This window comes from Leuciscus leuciscus (genome assembly GCF_965113295.1).
Source record: "Leuciscus leuciscus genome assembly, chromosome: 10".
NCBI lineage: Eukaryota > Metazoa > Chordata > Actinopteri > Cypriniformes > Leuciscidae > Leuciscus > Leuciscus leuciscus.
Window position 1 is genome coordinate 10,880,264 of NC_138734.1, and position 24,397 is coordinate 10,904,660.

Sequence of the window (24,397 nt, forward strand, 5' to 3'; positions counted from 1 at the left end):
AAAAAACTGCAGTCCTTTATGACAGATATTCTTCTTCTACCTTAGCTCTTAATTTTGTTTAAATAGATTTTGATGGGGTGTTTGTACACAGCAATGATCTCAAGTCCAAATAAATGGCAGTACAGTAGGGATGTTCTGAGCCGTGTGTGTGTGTTTGATGTCCAGGTGAAGCAGATAATGAGTTTGTGTTTGAAATGAATGGCATGCAATGTCATGATCGATATTTGTGCTTCCCCATGTAGCAGCACAAGGAGTATGTGATGCAATTCTAATGCATCTAAAGAATGATTCTTTCAATGTTTCCATGCAGTATGTTTGCTGAAGTCAGGATCACTGCAACAGATTCGCTATTAGATTCTAATAAAAAGCTTCATTAAAAGGCTTTTGTTTTGTTGTATATACATTTAATGCCATATTTGTTCTCTTGGGAATATGAATATAGTCGGTCTTACTTTTAACCAAACTATGAGCAGTTTGATCTCGAATCTACCTTTTCTGTCAAAGATACTAGAAAAGGCGTTATCCTCACAAGTATGTTCCTTTTTAGAAAGAAATGATATCTGTGAGGATTTTCAGTCAGGGTTTAGACCGTGCCATAGCACTGAGACAGCTCTCATCAGAGTTACAAATGATTTGCTCTTATCATCCGATGGTGGTTGTATCTCTCTATTAGTGTTACTCGATCTTAGTGCTGCATTTGATACTATCGACCACACCATTCTTTTAAATAGACTCAAATTATGTTGGCATTAGTGGAATTGCATTAGCATGGTTTAAGTCATACTTATCTGACCATTATCAGTTTGTAGCAGTAAATGAAGAGATGTCTCATCGATCACAAGTTCAGTATGGAGTACCACAAGGCTCAGTACTAGGACCGTTGCTGTTCACTCTGTACACGTACCCTTGGGAGATATCATTAGGAAGCATGGCATTAGTTTTCACTGTTATGTTGATGATACTCAGCTCTATAATTCTTCACGCCCTGACGAAACTTACCAAGTCACAAAATTAACAGAATGCATAGGTGATATAAAAAATTGGATGACTAGTAATTTCCTACTACTTAATTCTGAAAAAACAGAGATTCTAATTATTGGACAAAAAAACGTCCTCACGTAATAATCTAGAATACTGTCTAACACTTGATGGCTGCTCTGTCAAGTCTTCGTCGTTGGTTAGGAACCTGGCTGTGCTCTTTGATACCAATCTTTAATTTGAAAGTCATGTGTCTAGTATCTGTAAAACTGCATTTTTCCATCTTAAATATAAATCTAAATTACGTCATATACTCTCATTGACAAATGCAGAACAATTAGTCCATGCGTTCATGACATCAAGGCTAGATTATTGTAATGCTATTATTGGTGGTTGCCCTGCACGCTGTGGAATAACAAATTTTAAGAATCTATTTCAGATATGCTTCCTTACATAAACATCACGGTGAAGAATACTGATTTTAGCATGTGAGGCATAGATGATGACATTTCAAAGAAGATTAAGTCTAACAACCCAGGTGTTGGACATTAACCTTTGTATCCGGAATGAAGGTATGGGTGATGCTGTCAGGCTGATTGGATCATTTGAATGATAGTGTTATGCTGACTCTTGATTGAATCAAATCATCCCCCTGCTTGGTTTGAGTCTGTCTCCACCTCTAAAAGTCCCTCCTCCTAAAATGTATATCAAATACCATGTAAAGTTCCCTTAGTCAGACTTTTGAAGAACTGCAGCCACGTCAACGCGAAGTCCTCAATAAAGAATAACTTCTTCAACGTGATCCCAAAAGTCTCCTGGTCTTCGATTCTGAGTTTACAACAATTTGCTGCCGTGACCCGGATGGAGAAACTGAAACTCAACAAAGAATGAACTTTTACGGAATTTTGAAACTTCAAGCTCAACAAAGATCTGACAAAGATTGCCAGACGGAATCTTTCCAGCTTCCTCCAGATTGAAAACTTCAAGCTCCAAAAAGATCTCAAAGCTGACTGAGTTCCAGACTGAATCTTGAAACTTCAAGCTCAAAGATCTCAACAAAGAATGAACTTTTCTGACTGAGTTCCAGACGAAATGTTTCTGTACAACCAACGATTCGGTGATTTATTATGAACAACTGCAGAGAAATCCAATTGTAAAAATGAAAAACGAATTGAGGGACATTTTATCTTTTGGTAGAGACCAAAAATGGATCTCAGACAATGAATTTGCTTTTCTAATGAATGAGAATCCCCAAATGCCATATTTCTACATGTTGCCTAAGATCCATAAGAATTTAGAACAACCTGAGGGTAGACCCATTATCTCAGGCAATGGATCTCTGACTGAGCCCTGCTCCCAATTTGTGGACTTTTTTATAAAACCTTTAGTGTGGGATCTCCCTTCTTTCATTGAAGACACTACTGATGTGCTATGTAAATGTCACAGGTCGGGATGGGCCGAACCAGACTACACCCACCCCTAGACCAAGAACACTTTGAGGAGCGTGCCAGAGACGAGACCAGAGACGGAGGATAAAAGTAACAATTTTATTGAGAGTAAAATGATTTATAATCCTAATCTAAAAGTCTTCTTCTCTCCCTCGTCCAGGGAGGATCCCAGGCGGGGCAAGCAGACACACCCTTCCCCACGGGCGGCAATTCCCAGTGAGGAGTGCTGGACAGGTAAGTATTGGACAGGTGAGTTCCTCACAGGTGGGTAGATGATCCAAGTTTCCTTTCCTCTTGCACGTGAGGGGAACAGTTCACAGCAGTCAATAATGTGTAGGTAAGTATCTTACGGTAAGTAGGTCGACCAGGCTCCTTCTACACCAAGGGCAATTACAACGGTAAGAAGTGGACAGGTAGACTGCAGCAGGTCCTCCGTAAACACCATACGAGACTTCCCCTAGGGCAGGAGGGGGCAAGCTCAGGAGCGGTGCACAACTCTCACGGGTGTCTTGGACGGGTGAGTACTTCGCACCCTACAGATGAACTTCAGGGCTGTAGCGGACTCACGGTCACAGGTAGAATGGCTCACGTGTGTCGCAAGAAAGACAGGGACTTCACACCGTACCGATGGCTTCAGGGCTGTAGCGAACTCACGGTCACAGACCAAGCTGGGCTTTAGTCACAGACTGAACTGGGCTTTCTCTAGGACGGACAGAATCATAACTTCACACAGCAATATAATGTTCTCACAGGTGTCGTGAGGAGGACAGGAACTCCACACCGTACAGGTGGGCTTCAAAGCTGTAGTGAACTCACAGTCACAGACTGAACTGGGCTTTCTCTAGGACGGACAGAGTCGTAACTTCACGCAGCAGTATAGTGTTCTCATGGGTGTCGTGGGGAAGACAGGAACTTCACACCGTACAGGTGGGCTTCAAAGCTGTAGTGAACTCACAGTCACAGACTGAACTGGGCTTTCTCGGTGGGCTTCAAGCTGTAGTGAACTCAGTCACAGACTGAACTGGGCTTTCTCTGGAACAGACAGAATCATAACTTCACACAGCAATATAATGTTCTCACAGGTGTCGCGGAGAAACCAGGAACTTCACTCCATACAGGTGGGCTTCGGGGCTGCAGCACACTTACAGTCACAGACTGGGCTGGGCTTTCTCTAGGGCAGACGGAGTCAATACTTCACACAGCAATATAATGTTCTCACAGGTGTCGTGGGGAAAACAGGAACTTCACACCGTACAGGTGGGCTTCAAAGCGGTAGTGAACTCACAGTCACAGACTGAACTGGGCTTTCTCTGGAACAGACAGAATCATAACTTCACACAGCAATATAATGTTCTCACAGGTGTCGTGGGGAAGACAGGAACTTCACACCGTACAGGTGGGCTTCAAAGCGGTAGTGAACTCACAGTCACAGACTGAACTGGGCTTTCTCTGGAACAGACAGAATCATAACTTCACACAGCAATATAATGTTCTCACAGGTGTCGTGGGAAACCAGGAACTGCACTCCATGCAGGTGGCCCTCAAGGCTGTAGCGAACTCACAGTCACAGACTGAGCTGGGCTTTCTCTAGGGCAGACAGAGTCAATACTTCATACAGCAATATAATGTTCTCACATGTGTCGTGGGGAAGACAGAAACTTCACACCGTACAGGTGGGCTTCAAAGCTGTAGTGAACTCACAGTCACAGACTGAACTGGGCTTTCTCGGTGGGCTTCAAGCTGTAGTGAACTCAGTCACAGACTGAACTGGGCTTTCTCTGGCGGGGATAGTCCCGGGCTTATTTGTCACCCCGTGACATACCCCCCCGCCAAACCGTTCTAGTCCCGAGAACGGTCTCCTGACACCCAGTCCCCATACCTGGCTGGTGGCTGACCCCGATTCCCTCGTTGAGACCGTCGGGGAGGGGAGTCAGGTACTTCCGGCCGTGGTCCCAGGCCTAAACCTCTTGGGATTACTGCCCACCCTACCAGCGGGGGTGTCCATGACGTGTCGGCCGGCGGATCTCTTACCACTGGCTTTGGGAAATACGGGCAAGGGCGAATCAGATTGCGATGTAGCACCCGTTCGGGGCCTACCCCTCCTTCTGGCCGCAGTGCGTATACCGGTTGGTCTGGACGGGGTTGTCGCTGAACGACGTACGGCTGAGCCTCCCATCGATCGCTCAACTTCCCTTTTCCCTGCCGGCGATTATCTCGCACCAACACCCTCTCACCGGGCAATAACGGGGCCTCTCGCGCCGTACGATCATACAACCTCTTATTCTTCGCTGCCGTTTGGTTTATCCGGCCAGCGACTTGCTCGTATGCCGACTGCAGGCGTTGATGGTGATTTATCACCCAAGCGGATAGATTTCCTCCCTCTTCTTCCCCGGTGGTCCCCATAAGCATATCCATTGGGAGTCTCACATGCCTGCCAAACATTAGGTAAGTAGGGGCATAACCAGTGGTACTATGTATGCTATTATTATACGCCTGTAGCATCGCTGGAAGCCTGTCAGCCCAGTGGCCCTGCTGTTCCTCTTCCAAGGTACCCAGTAAGCCCAATAAGGTCTGATTGAACCTCTCACACCCCCCGTTCCCTTGAGGATGATAAGGGGTCGTGTGGGTCTTCTTGCATCCGTACAGGAGGCACAGTTCGCGGATCACCTTAGACTCGAAATTGGCCCCTTGATCAGAATGGAGGATTTCCGGACAACCAAACGGCTGAATTACATATCTCCAGAGGGCATTAGCAGTAGTAAGAGCAGTTTGGTCCACAGTGGGGACGGCCCAGGCGTATTTAGTAAACAGGTCAGTGATGACAAGAATGTTCTGGACCTGATCCACCGGTCGCCCCAGAGTGAGAAAATCCATGGCCACTATATGCAGAGGTGCCTTGGCCTGGATCGGGACCAACGGTGCCCGGGCCTCCTTCCTAGATTTAAACAAGATACAGCGTGGACACCTCTGGAGGTAAGCCCTGGTAGTGCCCTCCATTCCGGGCCAGTAAAAATGTCGTCTCAACAAGGCCAACGTCCTCTCTTGCCCCTGATGTCCCATCCGGCCATGATAGGCCTCCAACAGAGCTTGCCAACGTCCTTCAGGGACCACGATCTGACGGACCTCCTCTTCTCGACCGGGCTCCTGCAGTGCCCTACAAAGTACCCCTTCCTTTAGGCACAGCCTCGCCCTCTGTCCCAGCAAGCCTCGCACAACTCGAGTCTCAGCTCGACGTTCCGCCCCCTCGGGCCAAACCTCCTGTTCTACCCACGTCCGTACCTTCAGCACATCCCCATCTTCACCCTGCCACGACCTCCAACGTGATGGATCCCACCCCCAACATGGAGGAGGGTCTTCGGACTCCTGTCCCGGGGCTTCGATGACCCCCACCATCAATCCCTCATCGGACCCCGCTCCGGGAGCCTGTAGATGGCCTGCCGATCCTTCCCCCGGTAGCCTAGATAATACATCAGCATTGGTGTGTTCCTTTCCTGGTCGATACTGGATCTGGTAGTCGAAATTGGCCAGTTGTGCCACCCAGCGTTGCTCTACTGCCCCCAGCTTGGCCGTTTGTAAGTGTACCAGCGGATTATTGTCTGTGACAACCTGTACCTTGGCCCCCCAAAGATAGTCTTTGAACTTTTCGCTTAGTGCCCATTTCATGGCTAACAGCTCGAGTTTGAAGGAACTATAATTTGAGTCGTTCTTTTCAGCGGGGTGTAAGCTTCGACTAGCATAAGCAATGACTCTTTCCGCTCCTTGCTGTTTCTGTGCCAGTACTGCACCCAAACCAAGCTGGCTGGCATCGGTGTATAGAATAAATGGTTGCGTGAAATCGGCATAGGCTAGGATCGGGGCCTGCAACAGCTCTTGTTTAAGCCTCTGAAAGGCAGCTTCACAAGCTGGGTCCCATTGGATCGTCGGGGACCCTCGACCCCGGGTTCGCCCGGTGCCTCCAAGCAGTTGGTTAATCGGTTTAGCAATCTTGGAGAAGTCTTGTATGAATCGCCGGTAGTAACCCACAAAGCCCAGAAATGACCGCACTTGACGCACCGTCTGGGGTGAGGCCCACTCTTGCACTGCCACCACCTTCTCTGGGTCAACCGAGATCCCCGCCGCACTGACCACATGTCCCAAGAACTTAACCTCCTTACGGAAGAGCTGACACTTGTCGGGCTGTAGCTTCAACCCGTAACGCTCAAGGGAACGGAAGACTTGCCCCAGATGTTCCAAGTGAGACTTAAAATCAGGAGAATACACGATAACATCATCCAAGTAGACGAGAGTGGTGTCCATCAACTGACTGCCCAAACAACGCTGCATCAGCCGTTGGAATGTGGCTGGAGCGTTGCAAAGCCCGAATGGCATCCGTTCCCATTCATAGAGGCCAAAGGGGGTAGTGAATGCCGTCTTCTCTCGGTCATGCTCGTCCATTTGCACCTGCCAGTAGCCGCTGGCTAGATCGAGGGTAGAATACCAGGCAGCTTGAGTGAGGCTCGTGAGGGAATCTTCGACTCGTGGTAGTGGGAAAGCATCTCTTTTAGTTACCTGATTTAACTTCCGGTAGTCCACACAGAACCTCCAGGAGCCCGTTTTCTTGCGGACCAATACTATAGGTGCGGCCCAAGGGCTGCTGCTCTCACGAATAATCCCTCTAGCAAGCATTCCCCGCAACAAGGTACGAACCTCCGGGTACAAGGTCGGGGGTACAGGTCGATAACGTTCTCGGCTCGGCGCCGCGTCTCCAGTCGGAATTTGGTGTTTCACCGCATCTGTGCGGCCATAGTCCTCCTCGTGGGTGGCGAACAAGTGCTGCCAATCCTTCAAGAACTCGTGGAGTTGACCCGTTTGTTCTTCCCTCAACCCTTCGCCCCGTAAAGACTCTCCCTGCAAATGGGCCGGCAATCCTCTCCCGCTCTCCTCCACTCCTGAACTAACTCGAGCTAGGGCCACTTCAACCACCGTTGGACTCACCCGCTCAAAACTCACTTCCCCCTGCTCGTGAACCTGCTGTGGCTTCACGGATGTCACTCGGGCCAAACACTGGTGGCGGTATAGAAGCACCGGGAAGGGGTTTGCGTTCCGAACTCTGACGGGGACCCTATCCCCTCGGACGATGGTTAGTCCTCGAGCTACTTCCACCTTAGGACCCTCGTCATGGGGTTCCACCAGGACCCATTCATGTGGACGGTAACGTCGAGGGGGAAGCCTGACTCGGACCACAGCCTCGCTTTGAGCTGGAATGGACAGGGCATAGCGACAAACTATTCTTCCCACACTCTCTCGATCATGCTGCTGTTCAGCCAGACATATCCGGCGGCAATCGGCCCTGACACGGTCCCACTCTTGGCCGGCAGATGTTGCGGCCGCTCGTGCCGGTGCACTTCGAAACAGGTCCTCCCAACAGTCCGAGATGACATTCATTCCAATCAGGGCACGATGGGACCCCAAACACGGGTCTCGGACGACCACTACCCCCTTCTGAGGTACTAGAATTCCATGGATCTGTAAATCGGTCACCAAGTATCCCACATACGGGATGTCCAGCCCGTTTGCTCCGCGGAGCGTCAGCCAGGGGGCCTCTGCAGGGAGTTGGCTTCCGGAACCAAACAGCTCCTGGGCCAAACTTTCTGAAAACAGGGTCACTTGGGAACCCGTATCCAAGAGACACCGGATTTTCTGGCCATTTACCTGGACCACAACCACCGGACAACGGCCTACCAGGCAGCTCTGAGAAGATAGCGAAGGAGGGGGGTCTGACAAGGGGGTCCCGACCACTTGACCCACAGTGGCCGGAGACTCTAAAAACCCCCTTGTGATGCCCGTCGAGCGGAACACTGGCGAACGTAGTGCCCCGGTTCTCCACAGCCGTTACAGATGGGACGCCCATGTGCATCCCACTGAAATCGAGAGCCCACTGACCGGGGAGGACGATGTTCGAACGGGCGACCCCCATCGGAGTAGGCCCGCTCTCGAGAGTGAGGAGGGTACTGGGGCCGTTCTCGACGTAGTTCTTCCCTCACAGATTTGGATAGCTCAGACATTTGCTCACGGACATCCCTCTTTAATTCTTCCCGGAAGGCCTGCTTCCAGTCGGGCGCCGCCGGGGCCGGAGGTTGTTCAACAACGTTCGTAGCCAGGCAGCTGGGGACACCCGCATGCTCCGCCTGGTCATGCTCAAGGGCCAAAGCTTCCCGTCGGAGCTCTTCGAAAGTCAAATTCGGCTCTCTCCTCAGTTGTACCCGCAAACTCTGGCGAACTGGGCCCTCCCGTAGTCCCAGCACAAATTGGTCTCGCAACAGGACCTCTTCTCCCCCCAGGCCATGATCCTGTCTCCCCGTCAGCCTAGAATACTGCTCCCGCAGTTGTAAGGTGAATGCCCGAACGGATTGTCGAGGGCCTTGCCGAGAATTAAAGAACTTCGCCCTCAGTGCTGCTACCGGGGTGGTATCCCCATATTGCCCTGTGAGGAAGTCGAAAATCGCCTGGATTGTTGCTCGATTAGCCTCTGGTGCTGCTTGAACTTCCCTTCTTGCATCCCCTTCCAGGGAATTCAACACAAACTGGACCCTCTGTATGGCATTCAGACCCTGGAGTCCTGCCAAGTACTCTACCTGGTTTTTCCACTCCGACAGACTCACTTCAGACCCCGGGCCTCCATACCTCGGGGCCCACGGGGCACCCATGAAGATCGGCATGACAGGTGGCCGAGCCCCAGGTTCTTCCCCCTCTGCCATCACCAACTCTGGTCGCTCAACTCAAAGTGTAATCCTGCCGACTACGCCAAATTTCTGTCACAGGTCGGGATGGGCCGAACCAGACTACACCCACCCCTAGACCAAGAACACTTTGAGGAGCGTGCCAGAGACGAGACCAGAGACGGAGGATAAAAGTAACAATTTTATTGAGAGTAAAATGATTTATAATCCTAATCTAAAAGTCTTCTTCTCTCCCTCGTCCAGGGAGGATCCCAGGCGGGGCAAGCAGACACACCCTTCCCCACGGGCGGCAATTCCCAGTGAGGAGTGCTGGACAGGTAAGTATTGGACAGGTGAGTTCCTCACAGGTGGGTAGATGATCCAAGTTTCCTTTCCTCTTGCACGTGAGGGGAACAGTTCACAGCAGTCAATAATGTGTAGGTAAGTATCTTACGGTAAGTAGGTCGACCAGGCTCCTTCTACACCAAGGGCAATTACAACGGTAAGAAGTGGACAGGTAGACTGCAGCAGGTCCTCCGTAAACACCATACGAGACTTCCCCTAGGGCAGGAGGGGGCAAGCTCAGGAGCGGTGCACAACTCTCACGGGTGTCTTGGACGGGTGAGTACTTCGCACCCTACAGATGAACTTCAGGGCTGTAGCGGACTCACGGTCACAGGTAGAATGGCTCACGTGTGTCGCAAGAAAGACAGGGACTTCACACCGTACCGATGGCTTCAGGGCTGTAGCGAACTCACGGTCACAGACCAAGCTGGGCTTTAGTCACAGACTGAACTGGGCTTTCTCTAGGACGGACAGAATCATAACTTCACACAGCAATATAATGTTCTCACAGGTGTCGTGAGGAGGACAGGAACTCCACACCGTACAGGTGGGCTTCAAAGCTGTAGTGAACTCACAGTCACAGACTGAACTGGGCTTTCTCTAGGACGGACAGAGTCGTAACTTCACGCAGCAGTATAGTGTTCTCATGGGTGTCGTGGGGAAGACAGGAACTTCACACCGTACAGGTGGGCTTCAAAGCTGTAGTGAACTCACAGTCACAGACTGAACTGGGCTTTCTCGGTGGGCTTCAAGCTGTAGTGAACTCAGTCACAGACTGAACTGGGCTTTCTCTGGAACAGACAGAATCATAACTTCACACAGCAATATAATGTTCTCACAGGTGTCGCGGAGAAACCAGGAACTTCACTCCATACAGGTGGGCTTCGGGGCTGCAGCACACTTACAGTCACAGACTGGGCTGGGCTTTCTCTAGGGCAGACGGAGTCAATACTTCACACAGCAATATAATGTTCTCACAGGTGTCGTGGGGAAGACAGGAACTTCACACCGTACAGGTGGGCTTCAAAGCGGTAGTGAACTCACAGTCACAGACTGAACTGGGCTTTCTCTGGAACAGACAGAATCATAACTTCACACAGCAATATAATGTTCTCACAGGTGTCGTGGGGAAGACAGGAACTTCACACCGTACAGGTGGGCTTCAAAGCGGTAGTGAACTCACAGTCACAGACTGAACTGGGCTTTCTCTGGAACAGACAGAATCATAACTTCACACAGCAATATAATGTTCTCACAGGTGTCGTGGGAAACCAGGAACTGCACTCCATGCAGGTGGCCCTCAAGGCTGTAGCGAACTCACAGTCACAGACTGAGCTGGGCTTTCTCTAGGGCAGACAGAGTCAATACTTCATACAGCAATATAATGTTCTCACATGTGTCGTGGGGAAGACAGAAACTTCACACCGTACAGGTGGGCTTCAAAGCTGTAGTGAACTCACAGTCACAGACTGAACTGGGCTTTCTCGGTGGGCTTCAAGCTGTAGTGAACTCAGTCACAGACTGAACTGGGCTTTCTCTGGCGGGGATAGTCCCGGGCTTATTTGTCACCCCGTGACATAAACTTATGAATATCACAGATGTTAGAAATTGTTATTTGGTGACTTTAGATGTAGCCTCCCTATATACCAATATTAAACACCAGGAAGGCCTATTAGCCTTACAACATTATTTGTTACATAGGTCGGAGACGTCACCACCCAACCATTTTTTTACTTTCTCTCACAGAATGGATTTTACACAATAATGTGTTTCTTTTCCAAGACAATTTCTCTAGACAGCTCAAGGGCACAGCGATGGGTGCATGTTTTGCTCCTAATTATGCCAATTTATTTTTAGGTCACTGGGAAGAGCAATACATATAATCGATCTAGTAACAAATTCTGTGATAAGATAGTATTTTGGGGACGCTTTATCGATGATATTCTCTTTGTTTGGTCTGGGAATGAGGAAGAACTTTTGCAGTTTCATGAGTACATCAATACAACTAACTCAAATATAAAACTGTCAATTGAACATTCAAAAACATCTATTCATTTTTGGGATTTGACTATCTCTATAGATGACAATAATCTCTTGTACACAACAATATATAGGAAAAGCACAGATAGAAATACTTTATTGAGGGCTGACAGCTTCCATCCAAGGAGCCTGAAAGATAACATTCCTTTTGGACAATTTCAGCGTCTTAGACGCATCTGCAACAAAGACTCTGATTTTGAAATGCAGGCTCAAGATATGACATTAAGGTTCAGGGCTAGGGGCTACTCACCAATGATAATAGAAAAAGCAAGAATTAAAGCACGCTCCACAACACGCTCTGACCTACTACTAAAAAAGAAAAAGAGGAGGAAAGACATGGCTAAAAACAACTTTAGACCTGTCTTTGTTCCCCAATATAGTAGTAGTGCCTTTGAAATGAAACAAATAATTAAGTCCAATTGGGGGTTAATTCAAAGTGATCCTATTCTGAAAAGCGTTTTTCCAGAGCCGCCTATGACTGTGTTCAAGAAGGCACCATCTATAAGGGACAAACTTGTAAGAAGCTACCTTCCAGGTCCTAAAAAAAAAACATGGTTAGAAAAAGGATTGTGGGGGACCTATAGATGTGGGTCTTGCAGTCATTGTGAGGGTGTCATTCAGAGTAAGATTTTTTGGTGATCTGAGAACGCAGAGAGAATTTAAGACTAATGGTTTTATTAACTGCAACTCTGAATATGTGGTGTACTGCCTACAATGCCCATGTGGGTGTTTCTATGTGGGCAGAACTAAAAGAAAACTAAAAGAAAACTAAAAGAGCGGTTTTATGAACACAAATACGCAATCCGAGTCAACAACGAAGATTACCCTATGGCCAAACACTATAAAGAAATACATCATAGTGACCCATCATCTTTGAGAATTCAGGGCATTGAAATTATTAAAAAATCAATACGTGGAGGTGACATTTTAAAACGGTTATTGCAACGTGAAACCTTTTGGATATGGAGTTTTAAAGCAATGGACTATCCAGGATTAAATGAGGAGATAGATTATAGACCTTTTCTGTGATTTTGTAATATTGTTTTTTCTTGTGATTACTTACTTTTCATATGTATTGTATATGTATATGTGTATGCATATGTATGCATGAATGTATATGCATGTGTATGCATGAATATATGCATGCTACCTGTTGCTTGTGTTTTTTGCTTACATTGTGACCAACAGCTTTAGTGCTGAGAATCATGTGAGAGGCGTGTCCTATCAATATATGCATGAATGTATATGCATGCTATTTGTTGCTTGTGTGTTTTTTGTTTATTTTTGTGATCAACAGATTCAGTGCTGAGAACCATGTGAGAGGTGTGCCCTAGCAATGTATGCATGATATATATATATATATATGCATGCTATTTGTTGCCTGTGTTTCTGTTTATTATTGTGATTTATAGCTTCAGTGCTGAGAACCGTGTGAGAGGCGTGTCCTAGCAATTATCTGTAGACCCTTTAACACTGATTGCCAGCACCTGTGTGTTTGCTTCTACTTGTGTGTGTTTGTCCTTATAAGATCAGTTTTTCATCTGCTTCATTATGCCCTGAAGAAGGCTCCATGCTGCTACGCGTGGGCTTTTTAAAGTTGTCCAGTTAGACATGTCAATTTTGTAATAAAGACATTTTAATTAAGGAGTGCCTTGGTTATCAGAGAATCATTTCTCAACACTACACCTCATCCCCCTGCTTGGTTTGAGTCTGTCTCCACCTCTAAAAGTCCCTCCTCCTAAAATGTATATAAAATACCATGTAAAGTTCCCTTAGTCAGACTTTTGAAGAACTGCAGCCATGTCAACGCCAAGTCCTCAATATAGAATAACTTCTTCAACGTGATCCCAAAAGTCTCCTGGTCTTCGATTCTGAGTTTACAACAATTTGCTGCCGTGACCCGGATGGAGAAACTGAAACTCAACAAAGAATGAACTTTTACGGAATTTTGAAACTTCAAGCTCAACAAAGATCTGACAAAGATTGCCAGATGGAATCTTTCCAGCTTCCTCCAGATTGAAAACTTCAAGCTCCAAAAAGATCTCAAAGCTGACTGAGTTCCAGACTGAATCTTGAAACTTCAAGCTCAAAGATCTCAACAAAGAATGAACTTTTCTGACTGAGTTCCAGACGAAATGTTTCTGTACAACCAACGATTCGGTGAGTTTCACTCTATTCAAAGAACCGCTACAGACCAGTATTTGTGGTTTTCCTCTGTGCCGTCAGAGAAGAGTTAAACAGACAGCTGCAGTGTTTTGTTAACTAAGTTTATCCTCTAAAAAGTTTTCTTTTAGAGATGAAATTTATCCTCTGTTTTTCAGGCAGGGAAGATTAGCGTAAATTGCTAGTAATTTGTTTATCCTCTGCTTTAAAGGGAAGATTAGCATTAGTGCTAATATTTTGGTTTATCCTCTGTTTCAGGCAGGGAAGTTTAGCGTAAATTGCTTATATTTTGGTTTATCCTCTGTTCTTGTAGGCAGGGAGGTTAAGTGTGAAGTGTTGGTCATTTGGAAAGTTAACAATAGCTGATGTGTTAACAAGTGTACCCTCTGTTGTAGACAGTAGAGAGAAGTTTTAGTGTTTGTTTGTGTGGTAACATAGAAATTCACAAAATGTTTAGGAAAAATGCTAGACTGATCCCCACAAATGAAAATTTTTGACTTGCAACTCCTTTGTGGTCAGAGAGTGAATTCAAAACACTGTTAGGAGAACAAATGGACCTAATAGTCACTGAAAAAGTTAGACAGGAACTAAGTCAGAAATATGAAATTCACCCAGACAAAACTTGGTCAGTAGATGAGTGTAAAAAGGTGCTTGGAGCAAGCATCCGCAAAAACAATGTGAAGGGCATTATCTGCTGCCACAGAGAGTTTCTTTTAGCAAAAACTACAGAACAGGCTCAGCATAATTCAGAGCTAGAGAAAGAGAACAAAGAGCTCCGTGCTAGAGTTTCCTCTTTGACCAAGAAATTGAACCGCAACAAAGCTATAGGAAAAACTGATGTAGAAGAAGTTAGTCAGCCGGATAACATTTACCCTGATTTACAAGCTTTCTTTGAAACAGATGTAGCCATCCAATCAGTAACTGATGAGCCTGTAGACTCAGTAAAGGTATGTGGCGCTAGGAGAAGATCTCAGGGAATTGAAGGAACTGAAAGTGTTCCTCCCAACTCTTCTGTTGTCCAAATACAAACTGTTGCCAAAGCGCTAGGGGCAAAAGATGTAGAGAGACTAACCCAGAGCTTACCCTCAGCACGCACCAATTTTTCTGAATTTAGAAGAGCATTGATCAGTAAAATGCGTCTTTACGACATGACGTTGCCAGAAGTCACACAGCTGATGTCACAAATTCTAACTGAATCTGAATTCAACCATTTTGAGGCTGCTGTTACTTCCAAACTGCAACATGCCAGTAAAGGCGATTTGAGAGAAGGTGTTTTGAAAATCCTAAAGAATCTCTTAGGACCCAAAATAGATTGGTCGAAAATTACCAGTTGTGTACAATAAAAACTGTTAGTGAATATACTGAGAGGTTCTGTCAGGTAGCTGTAACTTATAGTGGAATTGTTGATGACCCTGAAAGCATGCGAGATGATAATGGACCCCTAGTCCGCATCTGGGCAGATGGCCTTGAAGCCGAATAAGATCTAACTCTTAGATCTAACTTGGTGTACCAGAACTCTCAGAAGTAACTTAGACCGTTTGGCTACATGGGAAAGAGATGCTGATGTTAAAGCCAAAGTGAGAGTAGCAGCAGCAGCTACATTTAGCACAGCAAAACAAGAAAACAGGTGGTCTAAAAAAGAAGGCAAATGCCACTACTGTGGAAATTTAGGACATTGGGAGAGGGAATGTAGGAAGAAGTTGCAAGATACAAAAAGAAATGTTATGCATAATTCTGCTCCTTCTCAGCCTGCTTACAACCCTGATGTAGTTTCGCAAGTGTCCACTGAAAAATTAGGACAGCTCGTTCAGGCTCTTCTAAGAGCACAACAAGACCAGGAAAAAAACGAATTGTTGGGGCTGTGAGTAGCTACCTTTCCCCTGTAACACATCACAATGACAAAATATTTTTTGTGAAAGGTAGCATAAAATAAAAAGAAATTGATTTTTTGCTTGATACAGGTGCAGAGATTACAATAATTCCTACAAAATTGGCTAAAGGTTTAAACATCCCGTACAAGAAAACCAAACTTTCTTTAACTGGCGTAATAGGTGAAGATTCTGTTTTGTATGAAACCCTGCCCATAGAGGTACAATTTGGCACGAAAACTCTGACTACAAATTTGCTATGTGCTCCATTGAATACAGGTGCAATTTTAGGCATGGATCTCCTGAGACAAATACATCTAACTTTAGACATGTCTTCAAAATCTGCTAGCATTAAAATTTCCTCAGCACACATTTCTACCAATAATGCAATCCCTCCAGAGTATGCTTTCTTACTGAATCATCCAATTTGGGCTAATGACAAGGATGATTGTGGTTTATTGACTGGTGTGGAACCAGTCAAATTGACAGGAACTCCACCCCCGGTTACCAAACAGTATCCGATTAGTAAGGAAGCCATACAGGGAATCAAAGCTATTGAAGAAAAGTTGCTGACTCAAGGAGTGCTAGTTAAAACCAACAGTCCATGTAATTCACCCATATGGCCCATAAAGAAGTCCAATGCAACATGGAGACTTACAATAGACTACAGAGTAGCCAATAAACATATTGATAAAATCACCCCCCTAGTGGCAGATCCATCTACAATTTGTAATGGCTTACCATTAGATTGTAAGATTTTTTCAGTAATTGATATGTCTAATGGATTCTTTTCTGTACCGTTGCACTCTGACAGCCAGCCATGGTTAGCATTCACAGTTGACCATGAACAATATCAGTGGACCCGATTGCCTCAGGGATTTCAAAACTCCCCGACCATATACCATCAGGCTGTCAGACGTGATTTGTGTGACCCAGAATGTCCAGTAAAACAGTCCACTATGATCCAATATGTCGATGATATTTTGATTGCCTCAACAGATCACGAGGTACATCAAACTGAATTGGCAGCATTGTTGGACTATTTGCATAAAAAAGGACACAAATGCAGCTTTCACAAAGCTCAAATTGCTAAAAAGCAAGTCACATTTCTGGGTCAAACAATTGGTGCAGGAAATAAATCCATTACACAGGATCGAGCGGCTTCAGTCAAAGCCATACCTCCGCCTACTACCATTAATACACTACGCTCATTTTTAGGAACAGCAGGTTACTGTAGACCGTGGATTGAAGAATATGCCTGGATTGCTCAGCCTCTCTATGACTTGTTGAAAGGCCATGGTAAAGATTCAGATATTGTTTGTATGGAAGAACTTCACCTCAAAGCATTCAATGATTTGAAGAGAGCACTATGTCAAGCACCAGCATTAGGAATTGCCCAATCTGATAGACCCTTTGTGCTTTATGTCCATGAACACATGACTGCATGTCTAATGCAAGATCATGGGGGCAGTTTACGCCCAATTCATTACTATTCTGGTAAACTTGACATAGTCGCTCAAGGTATGGGCCCATGCCTCAGAGCAGTACAGGCAGTTCATCTAGCTCTTCAGGCTTCATCAGTAATGGTGTTAGGTCAAACTGTAAACGTAAAATGTCCTCATGCAGTATCCGCACTAATGAATCAAGCAAAAGTCACTTCTGTCACTTCCTCTCGTAGGGGAAATTGGTTAGCAACTCTCACAGCCCCAAACATTGTTTTACAGCTTGCACCAGTCACGAACCCCTCCTCATGTATGATGTCTGCAATGACTGAAGTTGTGTTAGAGGATGAAGGTGAAATGACTCATGATTGTGTTACGCTTACATACACAGCGACAAGTGAAATAGCAGAAACTCCCATAGAAAACGCAGAATTGGAGTTGTTTGTTGATGGTTCAGCTCAAGTTATTGACGGTAACAGACGAGCTGGATATGCAGTAACTTCCACCACTGAAGTGGTTGCTTCAGGTCGTCTTTCAGATCATTTTTCAGCTCAAGCTGCAGAACTAGTAGCTTTAACAAGAGCATGCACGCTAGCTTCAGGATCAGTTGCAAATGTCTACACAGATTCCAGGTATGCTTTTGGGGTAGTTCATGATTTTGGTGTCATTTGGCAAACCAGACAGTTTCTAACTTCTGCTGGATCCCCCATTAAGCATGCTGGATTAGTGAAAGATCTAATGTTTGCCATGAAACTTCCAAAGAAATTAGCGGTGATCAAAGTGAAAGCACATCTCACAACTAATACTGTGGAAGCTAAAGGTAATGCTCTTGCTGATGTAGCAGCTAAACAGGCTTGTTCCTATGCGACTGTACAAGTGTGTTCAGGTAGTACAACACAGAAGACAATTCTGCCTCCTGAATCCATCATAGATCTGTACAAAGACGTTCCTCTATATGAAGCATGGACATGGTTAGACAAAGGAGCCGCTGTGGATTCATCCGGCTGCTGGACCAAAGGGGGAAAGTATGTTGCTCCCGAATCACTGCTACCATATTTGGCTCAACAAATACACAATTTGGGTCATAGTGGTCCAGCAACGATGAATCACAGGTTCTCAAATCAATGGTGGAATCCAAAATTCAGAAATGTAGCCACAGAAACAGCCAAGAGGTGTGTTGCATGTCAGAAAAAGAATGATGTACCAGCAGCCATTACACCAGCAGCACATACCCCAGCTCCACCAGGACCATTTCGTCACTTGCAAGTTGATTACATCTCGTTGCCCCCTTGTAAGGGAAAAACTGACGTTTTGGTAATAATAGACAAATTCTCAAGATGGGTAGAAGCTTATCCAACAGGGCGTGCTACCGCTGCACATACTGCTAAATGTCTTGTCACTGATTTCATTCCCAGATGGGGATTACCAGATTGCATTGACTCAGATCAAGGTACACACTTCACAGGACAGGTAGTTAAGGAAGTGTCTAAAATGTTGAAGATTAAGTGGAATCTTCACTGCCCCTACAGGCCACAAGCATCAGGACAGGTTAAGATCAAACCAGGCTAAGCAAAATGCATCAGGAAGGAGTGTCATGGGTTGAAGCGCTGCCAGAATGAGCATCACCTAACAGATCAGTAGGACTGAGCCCTCATGAGATTATTACAGGACGCCCAATGCAGATGCCAGGTGTGATTGATCTTAGAAATGCTGATGTTCACATTGCCTCAGATGCCCTGATCTCTTACTGTGAACACCTTACAAATGCAGTACAGAGTGCTAGAGAGAGAGTTGAGTTTTGTTGGCAAACTCCACCAGAAGGTGGACACACAATCGTCCCAGGTCAATGGGTCATGATAAAATCATTCAGACACAAGCCGTTAGAGCCTAAGTGGCACGGACCACATCAAGTGATGTTGATTACAGCAGCTGCAGTATTGTGTCAGGGAAAGAAAACATGGACTCATGTTTCACAATGCAAGGTTGTTCCTCCCCCTGCAGGGATAGGATAGGATGGACACATGGACCAGTGAAGAGCCCCAGGGAAGAACCGAAAGCAATATGCTTCGGGGGCCCACCCTGCGGTGAAGACTCCCTCATAGGCCTCCCAACCACTAGTCCATCCTCACCTCACTGTTCCTTTTAGGTGTCTCATGAATTAAGAAATAGGGAAAGATGGAACAACAATAGCAGACTCAGATTGAACAGAGGATACAATCCTAATGTTTGCAGTCTTTACAACGAATACTGCTCTGTTGCCGTTGTTCTCTTTTTTGTTTTCTTTCTTAACTCTGTGCAGATACCACTTGACGGTTATCCCGAGAATCATATGCACTGACCTACACACCTGCATATGAAGACCCAACCTCCAGGAAACAACTAGACCAACTGCAGAGACTACAACCAACACAGAAGAAAAAAAATACACAACGCAGAGACTCACCTACAGGAACTTCAGTCATCCATCAGAGAACTTGAACAAAATACAACAAGACATTCTTGATCTTTCAACAAAATTACACCAGATGATTGAAGATAACTTTTCATGGTTCGGAAACCTGTTAGTATCAAGTGTGTCAACCAACAAATGACTCACGTCCAGCACAAGGAAATAACAGTTCCAACCAGAATAGACTATTACCCGTAAGGACTTCACGGACCCTAATTGCATGTTTGTTTCTGTGTCAGCATGCAAATACAGAAAATCAACACAGAACATGTGCTATGTGCCTGTAACGATCACAAGTTACAAGAATGAACTTTTAAGTGTTTAAATTTGTATTTTGTGAGTTTTTTTAGAACTCTCAAACGGGGCACTGTGGAATAACAAATTTTAAGAATCTATTTCAGATATGCTTCCTTACATAAACATCACGGTGAAGAATACTGATTTTAGCATGTGAGGCATAGATGATGACATTTCAAAGAAGATTAAGTCAAGCAAACCAGTATCATGACTTAGATGACATGATGGCGCCGATCTATGGCGACGCGATGTGGCTCTGTGTTTATGTTTGTCTCGTTTTGTTCTGTTTTGTTGACAATTCTGTCAGTCTGATTACATATGACAGACATGAACTATTATGTATTCGGGACACTTTGCAAAACTTCCCGGCCTCTGATTACTGGAGGAATGTTGCCGGAAATATTGGCAGTCAAGCCAATGCTTACAGACACAAGCGACCTCCAAGGAAGAGAGGCAAACGAGCGGACGTTTTGGTTCGACTAAGACAGAGGGTTCACCGCTCTCCGCTTCCCAGCATGATCCTGTCGAATGTCCGCTCCCTGACTAACAAACAGGACGAGCTGGCTATCCTGATTCGAGCTAAGCGGGATGCTGCTGACTGTTCTGTTATATGCCTGACCGAGACGTGGCTGGATGGCTGCACGCCGGATGAGGGTCTTTTCCTGCCGGGTTTCACTCTACTACGAGCTGATCGATCGCAGCAGGATTCACAGAAGAAGTCAGGTGGGGGTGTCTGTTTTTACATAAACCAAAGCTGGTCCACCAACTCTGTCGTCCTCTCGCGACATTGTTCACCGGAACTGGAATGCTTAATTGTTAAATGCAGACCCTTTTATCTCCCGCGGGAGTTCTCCTCCGTCATTTTCGCCGCTGTTTACATTCCACCTAAAGCGGGAGCCAAGGAGGCTTGCAGGCAGCTAGCGGCTCTTATAACAGAGGTGGAGAAATCTTAAAGAAATCACTACCCAAGTTCAAGCAGCAGATTCATACTGCTACCAGGGGTGAAAAGACACTAGATAAATGCTACTGTGTAATTTCTAATGCATATCATTCTATTGCTTGGCCCCCTCTGAGAAGGTCAGATCATAACACTGTCTTCCTCATTCCTCGATATCGTCAGAGACTGAAATCTACTAATCCGACAAAAAAAGTGATTAAACAATGGTCTATACAAGCACAAAACGAATTAAAAGAATGCCTTCATACTACTGACTGGTCTGTCTTCAGGGGTGAGTTCACCACCCTGGACGAATACTGTGATGCTGTTACTTCATATATTCACTTTGCTGAAAATGTATGTTTTCCCTCTAAAACTGTGACTGTTTATAGCAATAACAAGCCATGGTTTAGTAAGGATATTAGAATGTTGTACCTGGAGAGAAAGAGTGCTTTTCAGAGTGGAGATATCTGTCAGTATTCTCTGGCTAAATATGCATTTGAAAGAGCTGTTAGAAAGGCTAAAGCTAACTATAGGGCCAAGCTTGAAGCTAAGCTTGGTGTCCATGATAACAGGGGTGTTTGGCAAAGCCTTCAACAGATTACTAATTATAAAAACAATCACACAGTTTCTGATGATGACCCTTCACTACCTAATAAACTAAATGAATTTTATTGTAGATTTGAATGCAACCCTAAATGTTCAGTCAGCTCTAATTTCCTCAATGACATAGGTCCTCTCGAACCACCATTTCTGATAGAAGAAAAAGAGGTCAGATCTCTGTTGAGGAAACAAAATTGTAGGAAGGCATCAGGCCCCGATCAGGTCTCTGCTGCCACTATTAAATTGTGTGCCAATGAGCTGTCGTATGTCTTCACTGACATTTTTAATTGGTCCCTTAGAGTATGTAAAGTCCCAGCATGTTTTAAATCAGCTATAATCATTCCTGTGCCCAAGAAGTCGAATGTGAGTTGTTTGAATGACTACAGACCAGTGGCCCTAACCTCTGTTATTATGAAAGTTTTTGAACGATTAGTGGCTAATAATCTCTCAGCTACGTCACTTGATCCTCACCAATTTGCATATAGGGAGAACAGGTCTGTTGAAGATGCAGTTTCTCTTTGCACCCATAATATTCTTCAACATTTGGAGGGGACAGCTACATATGCACGGGTTTTGTTTATTGATTTTAGTTCTGCTTTTACTAATATTATACCAAAGAGATTGTGTGACAAACTCCTGGGGTTGGGGGTTAAGGAGTCCATATGTAAGTGGATTCTTGACTTTTTAACTGATAGATCTCAAGTGGTTAGGGTTAATAACCTTTTGTCAAAATCAATGTCCACCAGCATTGGCGCCCCCCCAGGGGTGTGTTCTGTCTCCCCTTTTATATTCATTTTATACCAATGACTGTTTTTCTCACCATGACTCAGTCAAAATTTTTACATTTGCAGACGATACCACTGTGGTAGGCCTCATCACTAATGATGATGAATCGGCCTACAGAACAGAAGTGTCCTTGCTGGCTGAGTGGTGCACAATTAACAACTTGTCCCTTAACATCTCCAAAACCAAGGAGATGGTTGTTGATTTTAGGAGCAAAAATATTAAGTCGCTCCAGCCCCTGGCCATCAAGGACAAAACTGTAGAGTGGGTGGAAAGTTTCAGGTTCCTTGGGACCATTATATCCTCCAGTCTCAAATGGAACCTCAATGTCAGCCAGATTGTTAAAAAAGCTCATCAGCGACTTTTCTTTTTGAGACAACTTAGGAAATTTAAAGTGTCCAAGGCTGGAATGCTCCACTTTTACAGGGCTGTGATAGAGAGTATTCTCACTTTCTCCATCACTGTATGGTGGGGTAGCTGCTCGGCGGAGGATAAGTCTGCACTGAACAGGGTAGTTAGCACTGCGTCAAGAATAATTGGGTTGGACCTCCCTAAGATCTGTGACATTTATAACATCCGTCTACTCAAAACTGGTCTGAAAATACTCAAGGATCCATCTCACCCAGCTAATTCCCTTTTCATCCCTCTACCATCAGGCAGAAGGTTAGGAAGTATAACCACCCGTTTTTCTAATAGCATTTACCCTGCAGGCTGTGAGGCTCTCAACTCACAACAACAATCTCTATCTACTTTACTTATACAGACACAGCTATGCCCTCCTTCTTCTTAGGGTCACTAAACGCACTAGCACTTTGGCTGATCAGTTTTATTACTATTTATTAGCAGTAATCTAAGTATTTGTTCTCTGTTTAGATTTCATGTTTTTATTGTATATGTTATGTTGCATTGTCTTGTGTGAGCCAATTCACCAAAATGAATTCCAGGCGATGTGGGTCGTTCTGGCAAAATAAAGACTTGAACTTGAACTTGAACCCAGGTGTTGGACATTAACCTTTGTATCCGGAATGAAGGTATGGGTGATGCTGTCAGGCTGATTGGATCATTTGAATGATAGTGTTATGCTGACTCTTGATTTAATCAAATCATCCCCCTGCTTGGTTTGAGTCTGTCTCCACCTCTAAAAGTCCCTCCTCCTAAAATGTATATAAAATACCATATAAAGTTCCCTTAGTCAGACTTTTGAAGAACTGCAGCCACGTCAACACGAAGTCCTCAATAAAGAATAACTTCTTCAACGTGATCCCAAAAGTCTCCTGGTCTTCGATTCTAAGTTTACAACAACGCTTAATAAACAAATTACAGCTGGTCCAAAACGCAGAAGCTAGCGTTCTTACTAGAACCAGGAAGTATGACCATATTAGCCCTGTTCTGTCAACACTGCATTGGCTCCCTAGTCAAGTCAAGTCAAGTCATCTTCATTTATATAGCGCTTTTAACAATGTAGATTGTTTCAAAGCAGCTTTACAGAGATAAATGTATAATTTAAGGTAAGATTGTTTGGCTTTATATCGGTTCTTTAATAAAGTTATTTCCAGCTAAAGTTAGTTTTGATTGATTCGCTTCCGTCGCAACGATCATTTGTTATTAAATTATGGGCCGCTAAGACGACACCATTCTCTCTACACAAACTTTAAACGCGAACCTGTGAGAAACGCTGATGGCGTTCACATGCGCATTAAGAATTGGTTCTACAGTTATGTGCATTTGAATATATGTGCGCAGGTTTGGAATTCCCTACAAACCAAGCCTAAACAAAGTACTGGTGTTTCCTTATAATTTTGATACAGAATTTAATTTGGTCAATTCAGGTAGATCCGCGAATTGAGTTTCCCGACGACGCTTTATCTGTAGAGTGGTAAAGGGATTCCATCTTGGATACGAACAAGATGGCGCCGCGGATGGCTGCCTCGGTGTGGAGCTCTCCAGTTATTGTGTTGTTTTTGTTGGTTTGTTCTGCGTTTAGTCATTCTTTTCCTATCAGTTTCACCAAAGACGAACTACTGGACATTAGGAAACACACACCAGACAACTTTTCTACAGATTTTGATTACTCAGACGTTTTACTGGACATTCTCGTCGGAGGGGCAGCGGTGTTGTTCAAACGCGCGGTCAGACGCAAACGCGGGAAGCGCGCTGGCGCGCTGGTGAAACTCCGCGAGCGCGGCCTCCGCACTGCACTCCCCAGTATTCATCTTGCAAATCTCCGATCTCTTCCTAACAAAATGGACGAACTTCTTCTCCTCACCCGCACTAACAAGGATTTTTTAAACTCCGCTGCTCTGTGCTTCACTGAAACCTGGCTGAGTGAAGCCATACCGGACAACG

General features: G+C 45.2%; 1 long non-coding RNA gene across 1 annotated transcript; it reads right to left on the minus strand.

The window, feature by feature from the left end:
• Positions 1-48: 48 nt before the first annotated feature.
• On the minus strand, positions 49-23,464 carry LOC309508624. The gene is made up of 2 exons (XR_014209616.1): positions 23,349-23,464; positions 49-1,376 (listed from the first exon to the last, which is right to left on the minus strand). It is a non-coding gene; the product is annotated as an uncharacterized lncRNA (long non-coding RNA).
• Between the last annotated feature and the right edge of the window lie 933 nt (positions 23,465-24,397).